This window comes from Hippopotamus amphibius, chromosome 6 (assembly GCF_030028045.1).
Source record: "Hippopotamus amphibius kiboko isolate mHipAmp2 chromosome 6, mHipAmp2.hap2, whole genome shotgun sequence".
NCBI classification, from domain to species: Eukaryota; Metazoa; Chordata; class Mammalia; order Artiodactyla; family Hippopotamidae; genus Hippopotamus; species Hippopotamus amphibius.
The window spans coordinates 12,549,364-12,558,328 of record NC_080191.1 but is presented as its reverse complement, the minus strand read 5'-3'; positions in this window follow the sequence as shown (position 1 = coordinate 12,558,328).

The following is an 8,965-nucleotide window of genomic DNA, read 5'->3' as shown; positions in this document are numbered from 1 at the left end:
CCACCAGAGAAGCCCCTCCATGTCTCACTTTAACATTATGATTATAATTTTATATAACACCTGACAGCACTTAATAAAAGTTCTTTGCTTACATTATCTCTTTAATCTGCACAACAATCCTGTGAAGATTTACAGACGAGAAAATGGAGACACAGAGATACTACTTTGATTTTCCCAAGGTCACACAACTTCTGGGAGGCACAGATGGTTTCCAACCCACATCTCCTGACTTTAAAGTCCCATTAACATTCTACTACTCAGTCTTGCTTTATTTATCAGTGTAAATCTCCACAATGTTCACCTAAACTCACAGGCAATAAAAATTAATAAAACAAACTACTTATCTTTGAGAATTTCAATGCAAAAGCTATCTTTTCTTGACACTATTCCGATTCTTTTAGTGCTGTAATAAGGGGTATATGCCTTTCTGCAGATCAATATCATTAGAAACCCCAACCAAGACTGGCCACAGATGGAGAAATGAAAGCTTGTAAAAGCACTGGAATTGAACAAAAATGATAGTGATGAAAAGGTAGGAAGACAAACAGCATTTCAGCAATTACACTGTTCTGCAAAGAAAGCTGCCCAGCATCAAATATTGGCCTCTTTATGTTGTCATGCAAACATCTTATTGCACCATTTACCTTCTACAGTGCTGAAGAGAGACAAAACAAGCCAAACGCCGTTTTTTTATTGTCATTTGCCACAGATTCTAACACTTCAAGGAAGGAGTAGGGATTATATAAAACTGCAAGAGATGATATAAAACTGAAAGATTATATAAAACTTCAAGTTCTAATACTGGTGAAGATACATATGCATCCCTGGAAAAGCCCTTGGCATCCAGATAGAATGTGGGGTTGGGAAGAGCAGAAGTGAGTGAAGGGGGCATGGGATAAACTCTCAGGGCCTGACTCATGGCACATGAGGGGAAGGTCCAAATGGCTCCATTTTAAAGTAATCAAATATGAATATTTTTCACGGAAAAATTTTTACTCATTTTTAAAAAAGAAATGCCTCCCATATCTTTGACTCAGCTATCCCACTTTCAGGAATTTACCTAAGAAAGGAACACACACACATGCACAAACACACTAATAAAAGTGATAAAAGTCTTGGTTGAGAGTGAGGAGGGTGTCAGAGGAAGACAAGGAAGGGTTGAAAGAGATTTAATTTTTACTATATCCTTTTGTACCTTTGGATTTCTGTCCAATGAACACCTATAAGCTATATAAGAAATTAACTAATTTAACAAAAAAATTTTAATCTATGCTTCAAATACACATATTCTATAACCCAGAAATATCGCCTTTAAAAATATTTACAAATAAGCCACAAGAAGTCTATACAAGGATATTTGGTGCAGTAACATTTGTAATACAAAAGATTAGATGTAATCTAACTTTCTTCCCAACAACAGGAAAATGGTTCAATAAATTCCAGCACCTCCATTCAGTGTAAAACTCTGCTGCCATGAAAAAGAATAATATATCCACATGCAATAACATACACTCCGCAAAATAAATCATTTTTTAAAGCAAAGTGAAGAACAACATGTATAGCTTACTACCATTTTTTGTAAAAATGGAAAATATATAAATATAGATATAAACATTCCTGTATATACTTTCTAGAAGAAGACTAAGGACACTAGTACAAATGGTTAACAGTTGGGAGGGTTTCTGAGAGGTTGATGGTTTTTGGTGTATACCTTTTTTTTGCCTTTAATTTTTAGTCTTGGTATGCATTAATTTTTCAATCAAAAAAAAGATTTTTAAAAAATCAGTGCCTCACCACAATGATACAAAGAAAACCCACAGCAGCTACCTTTATCAATGAGCTTTATTCATAAATCTTGGCAATCAAGCATTAACAGTATCTGAGGAACAGCAAGAATCAAAAAGAGAAAAACCAAGACAAGCAAAGAAAACTACTGACCTGATACAAAAGAAAGCTATTTAATACTCCCAGAGATATTTGAGATGATATTATAACCTTCTCCCTCAAAAAAAAAAAAAAAAAAAAAAAAGAGAAAACAAATTGCTCTTGGAAACCAAAAATATGATTGATAAATATAAAAAGATCACACACGTCATACAATCAAAAGAAAAAGAGAAAATATGAAAGAGAAGTTGATGCACAGAGTATAAATCCTCAAGAACTTTTATCTTATAAAAGTTCCAGAAAGTAAGAAAAAAGAAATAGAGATAAAATAATGAAATAAATTATTGAAGAAAATTTCCCAGAGCTGAAGAAAGACATGAGTCTTCACATGGGAGTCCCGGTGAGAGCCAAGCATAAGACATGAACAAATCCTTGTGAAATTCAAGAACCCCAAGGAAAAAGAGATGGTTCCAAAAGACCTTCCTGAGGATGAAACAAACAAACAAAAGACAAGTTTCATACACAGGAATGAGAAGTAAAATGGCAGTAGATTTATCATCAATCACACTAAATGCTAGAAGACAGACAAACAATGGCCTCAAATTCAGAGGAAATAATATTGACTCTGAAATTCAATAGCCAAGAATCCTATCAATAGGAGGGTAAGGTAGATATAGTTTTGCTTATACCCTAATATGGTACCCTTGCACTTAATACGGTTAATCTATATTAAAGGAAGATTACAGTAAAGCAACTGGACAATCTTAAGATATGATGTCTTTCTTACATAAAAAAGAAAAACAATTAATGTGTCAGGAGACACAAATATGGAAAAGAATGAGGTCCAAATAAACAGTGGCATGATCTTGAAAAGTTGACAGAGTGTCAAAAAAAAAAGAAGTCCATCTGAGCTTTGTGCTTAGAACATTCTTTTATGAACACTAGTTTTGTGACATTAAGATTATATTTTCTCCATAAGTCCAATCATACTATTTGGTTGTGCAAAGAAAATATTTATATAATCATAATATTATAAAAACTCTTTAGTGATTTTCAATTTTGAGAATCAACCTACAGACAAACATGTAAGATATACCAAACAGAATATAAAGATGATATATCTTGACAATGTAAGAGTAATATATCTGATGATAATTGGGAGTTGGTTACATGGGAAGGGGAATTGGAAAGGACAGCAGTGCTAATTTCCTCATGTCAATCATAGGGAACACAATTTTGTCTAAATCACATCAAGAAATAGGGCTCAAGTGTATGATTTAAAGTTATAGGTACTTCCCTGGTGATCCAGTGGCTGACTCCAGGCTCCCAATGCAGGGGGCCCGGGTTCAATCCCAGGTGAGGGAACTAGATCCCACATGCCACATCTAAAGATTCTGCTAAAAAATAAAAAATAAAAATTAAAAAAAAGATCCCGCATGCCACAACGAAGATCCTGGGTGCCGCAACTAAGACCCAATGCAGCCAAATAAAGAAAGAACTTGAGCTCTCTGTTTTAAAAAGGAAGGAAGGAAGGAAGGAAGGAAGGAAGGAGGGGAGGAAAGAAGGGAGGAAGGAAGGAAGGAAGGGAGGAAGGAAGGAAGGAAGGAAGGAAGGAAGTTATAAAAGTAATCAACAGAAAAAGTAAAATATAATTAACCCAAATGAAGTTAGTGTGGTGGGGGTAGAAAGAAAATGTGAAAGTAGACTATATTCACCAATTTTTTTTGGGGGGAAGGGGAGTCAATTGACACTGTTTAAAGTTGATAAATCACCTTAATGAGTGTTTGGGAGACATTTTACATAAAAATTAATATTAAACATTTCTCAGTGACTTTCTCTGGGAAGTAAGGTTAGGCTGTAAGGCAATAAAGTCTTTTCATTTTTGTTTAATTCACATTTATGCTGTTTGTATTTTCACTTCAATATTCTTATGCTTTTTCATAATTTTTTAAAATATGCTTCTTGTATAAATGAGCTGCCTCATAAACTCTAATCAAGACATTTATATAAGTATTATTATGACTAATTATAACAATAATAATGAATAATAAATATATTTTACTGAGGGCTTTTTATGTGCTAAAGGTTTAGTGAGCCCTCCCATTGAATCACTACAACAATCATGTTATAGACACTATTATCTCCTACATTTTATGCACAAGGAAACTAAGACTTAGAGGCTAAGTAACTTCCCAGAGTAACACATCAAATAAGAAGCAAGAGAAGCTTGGCTTAAATTCAGGACTGTCTTACTTCAAAGTCCATGCTTATAACCACTAAACCCCACTGCCTGTACTCATCCTATGATTCTGAACTTGCAATATGCAGACTCCATTGTCTCTGTCGACTATGTCAGCTCTGACAGATCTTTATTTGAATCCCAGGGTAGCTTCTCTGACGAAAGACAATTTCCAAGACCAACACTTTATATACCAGTTTCAGTAAATGCAAAGCAATGGCCACAAATTCCGAGAGCATATAATCTGAGTACAATTCAACATCCAAGGATCCCATCAAATGTAAGAGTGAGACAGAGATATTTTCAGACATAAAAAGGACTAAATGTGTATTTCATTTGCGCCCTTTTACAAAAAATCACGTGAAGATTTATGCCAGAAAGGAAGAATACACATCTCTGCACAGTTGGACCGTTCGAGTTAAAAAAAAAAACAAAAATCCTGTCACTCCACTTCCTACAAGTTTTACAATTAGGAAAACAAAGAAAAAGTCACCACCCATTACTTCATGTGACGTTACTTAGTTTCTACTTTTGGCAAACAGAAGTAGATTCTGGTTATTCCGTCATTCAACGAGTGTTTGGAATCACATTGCTTGATGCTAAGGATGTGACAGTGAACCACAGACGTAGCTCTGAGTTGCTCATCACAGGCCAAGCAGTGGCTGGCGGGGTGCTTACGGCCCCATCATCTCAGCCAGCACCCCTACACGTACCCTCACCACCATTTTTCTGATTTTTCATGATGATTTTAGTACTGGGAAAACAAAACTTCAAGCCCTCCATACATTCCTCCTCTTCAAAGAGACTGCAGCCCCAAGGCCATCCCATATAAAAATTTAGAAACTATCATGAGAGCTTAGAGTCTCGTGGGGACAGACAAGCAATTAACCAGAAGTATATAAGCCATTACACATACATGGGTGAGGAAGTGAAGGCTTCTGAGTTTTTTATTATTCATAAGATTTTATTGTTATATTAAGAGGAAGAACAAGAAGTTACAGACCCAGCCATGCAACATGGTTTCAAAGTAAAGGATTAGAATAATCAGTCACATTTCTTATCTACCATATACTTTGATAAGCTATAAACTGTATTTTTACATTTCAAAAGTGTTTAAAATTTCCACGTTTCTCATATAGGTATAGACAAAAATCTCTTTTGGAACTACATATTTCTATTTACCAACTTCAAACAAGCCTCAGGATAGGACATATTATTAAGATAACACAAAATGCATCCTTTTTTCAGAATCCTCTTCATAAACTCCACAGCCAGATATTTTGCAGAAGTCTCTTCAGCTTAAAATAGAAATTCTCTTCTATAGATAGCTAAAAAAGATTTGAGATGAAGGAGGTTAACTGCGCTTTTGTGGGTCACAGCACTGATGTGCTTCAGCTCCCAGAGCACAGCGGAACTTTTACTCATTGACTGAGTTAGTTACCACTTTCTTTCCCTCAGTGTCTTTAAGCTGAGTTCATTTTGATACACTGACTTACTAACACATGGACCCAAACATGGGAAATTAATTTGATAGCTCCTTCCAATCCCTTCATACTAAATATTGAAGTTTGATCAAAGACGGAAAAATGATACTACTCATAGTGAAAGAGACCAAAATCCAGTCCTCTCTTCCCTTTTTGCTCTAAAGATGCCTATGTTGTTTGGGTATCTCCTCTCCTCTGTTTGTTCTGGTACTCAGGAGAGGGAGGGGGGGCCCCCACCACACTGCCTGGTTTCCTGTAGTCTGGACATGGGCATGAGGTATAATTCTGGATACTGTGATGTGTGGGAAATTTGGGAGAGGCTCTCCTTACTAACAAAAAAGACAGCTGGGGATAAACATCCCCTGTGCCTAATGCCATTGTGTCCGTGACGACGCCTGGTGCTATGGTACCCATCTTCAACTATGTGGGGAACTAAGTCATCAAGTCCCAGAGGGCAGAACAGAAAGATGCAGAGAACTCATATTTCTGCCCTTGTTGAGCACTCTGGAGCTGTTCACATTTGGACTTCCTGTTGTGTGAGATGATAAATATTCATCATTGTGTAAGCCATTTTGAGTCAGGGTTTTCTGTTACTTAGCAGATAAACACATTCCAACTGGTCCATATAGATTAGTTCTCTCTGTTATCCCTTTCTTCCTCCACCCAAGCCACCATTCTTAACATAATTTAATTGGTATTATTTTTACACAGGTAGACTTTAGCTTTCTTCCGTGATAAATTTAAATTTATCCTCATGTTTTACACTTTATCCTGGCAATCTAGTTTAAGAAACTGAATCTTATCAAAGATATCTGGTTACCATACCCATGGGGCACTAGTAATATTCTTAAGGTCATGGAAATAGCAGTATGAGGCTATAACGTTTTTTGAGAGCCTAACATGTCCATTTTGACCAAAGACTCTTTTCCCTATTAAAAAAAAAGACAGAAAAGAAAAAACTGAGTTATATGTGGAAGATTTCTAATTCTTATCCCAATTTGTTTTTATAAAATTATTTATTTATTTAATTTACTTTTGGCTGCGTTGGGTCTTTGTTGCTGTGTGCAGGCTTTCTCTAGTTGCAGAGAGAGGGGAATACTCTTCGTTGCAGTGCACCGGCTTCTTATTGCAGTGACTTCTCTTGTTGTGGAGCACAGGTTCTATGAGCACAGGCTTCAGTAGCTGTGGCACACAGGCTCAGCAGTTGCGGATCGCGGGCTCTAGAATACAGGCTCAGTAGTTGTGGCGCCCAGACTTAGTTGCTCCACAGCATGCGGGGTCTTCCCGGACCAGGAATCAAGCCCATGTCCCCTGCATTGGCAGAGAGGATTCTTAACCACTGTGGCAGCAGGGAAGTCCCCAATTTTTTTTGTGATAGACTTTCATTACAGCAACTCCTTAAAGCCTGACTCTTTGGCTTTCACAGTTTAATTTCTTAGCTTTGAGTTAATATTATTGCCTTGCTCTCACTAATCCTCTAAGAAAGATGAACATAGTGGTGAACTTCATATAAGAAATATTCTATAAAATTTTGAAATGATTAAATTGTAGACATAAAAATAAAATATGATTCTACATTGAATTTATATAACTTCCTGCCCAAATTCCTGAATTTTAAGCCATCTTTTCACCAATACGACTTCCAAATGTCTCTCTACGTGAGCTTTATCAAGACAAGTGTCAGAATTCATAAAATCAACCAAAGCAATTGAAAGGCCTATGCTAATAATAAATCGTAACACAAGTCAAGGTTGATTACAGTTAGATTTTAAATAGTTTGCTTGAGGATGCTAAGCTTATTTAGTCTGGAACATAGTTTTCAAATGAAACACTTATATATATAGAAGATATAACAGTATAGTACAGCTGTGGGATAGAGGGAGGAAACACTATCTTCCACCATTTAAACATTCCATATTCATCTCAAAGATAACAAAAGTAAGTGGTTTGACTGTAAATTATTCTCAGGACTTTTAGCTTCAAAAAAAATGGAAAGGCCATAATCTCTTAAGCACTTCTGGTAAATAACAATTTTTTAAAATTGTAACTGGGAGGAAGTTAAAATGCCAACATTCATTTCTGGATTTTGCAGTCAACTTTGTCATACAAGTGCTTTACTAATATATATATATATTTTTTTTTATACCTGCTTTCTGTTCTAAGAGGAGTTCTCCAGAACAAAGCCTTAAGCTTAAATCAGAGACAAATTATTCAGAACCCACTCTACCATATTTGTGGTGGTTCTCTAGCTCCTTATAAGCAAAAACACTGGAGATGAGGTTAGAAGTTTTTTGGTTTTGTTTTTTTAATATTTATTTACTTATTTGGCTGCACCAGGTCTTAGCTGCAGCACATGGGATCTCCATGCGGCATGCGGGATCTTTCTAGTTGTGGCATGTGGGATCTAATTCCCTGACCAGGTATGGAACCCGAACCCCCTGCACTGGGAGTGCAGAGTCTTAACCACTGGACCACCAGGGAAGTCCCAAGGTTAGAAATTTTAAAAGTAACTATGAGGATGTGGCAAAGAATTATCTTAACCAGTCTGTAAAGTGGGTATGGTATTTCTAAAGTCCAAGAATAGTGGACAGTCTAATACGAAACTGAATGAAGATATGCCTTAAGTAAAAAAAGAAACCCTTTTCCTTAAGGAACGTTTGAAGGAATTTTGAGAATCGTACTTTAGCTAAGCAACATATAAACATCTGGGGGATCTTCGTGAAGGATATGCAGAGTTCTTATTTTCAGTAATTTTTTGAAAAGTCTAAAATGATTACAAAATGAAAAGTTTTAAAATGTTTTAAAATGATTACCATTTTGGCATAAGAAATTAGTTCAGCTGTCCAAAATGTTTTATTTTCTGACCAGGGTCATAATAGCTAAGAAGATTATTGTGCTGGAAAAAGCTTCAATAAGTGATCCATGGCCTCAGTTCCTATCTTGGGTCTTCGCAGTATTTAAAGACATCAATCTCCATAGACAGATTTTTACTTTCACACAGCTGAGTTCTACATAGAAGAAATAATTTAAAAGCGCCACGTAATATATGTTAATTATTTTTCAATAAAGCTGGGAAAAAAAAAAAAAAACTCCATGGACATTCACCTGAGTTTGGTTGGTATCTGAAATCTGACTTATATTGCTCTTTTATCTGGTGGCTTTTCAGTTCCTGTCAAATTACTTCATGGCATTTCTATTTTTATGGTTCCTTAAAAATAAAACTCAGGGACTTCCCTGGCGGTTCAATGGTTGAGACTCCACACTTCCAATGCAGAGGCTGTGGGTTTTATCCCTGCTCAGGGAACTAAGATCCCACCTGCCGCGTGGCACAGCTAAATAAATAAATAAATAACAAAAC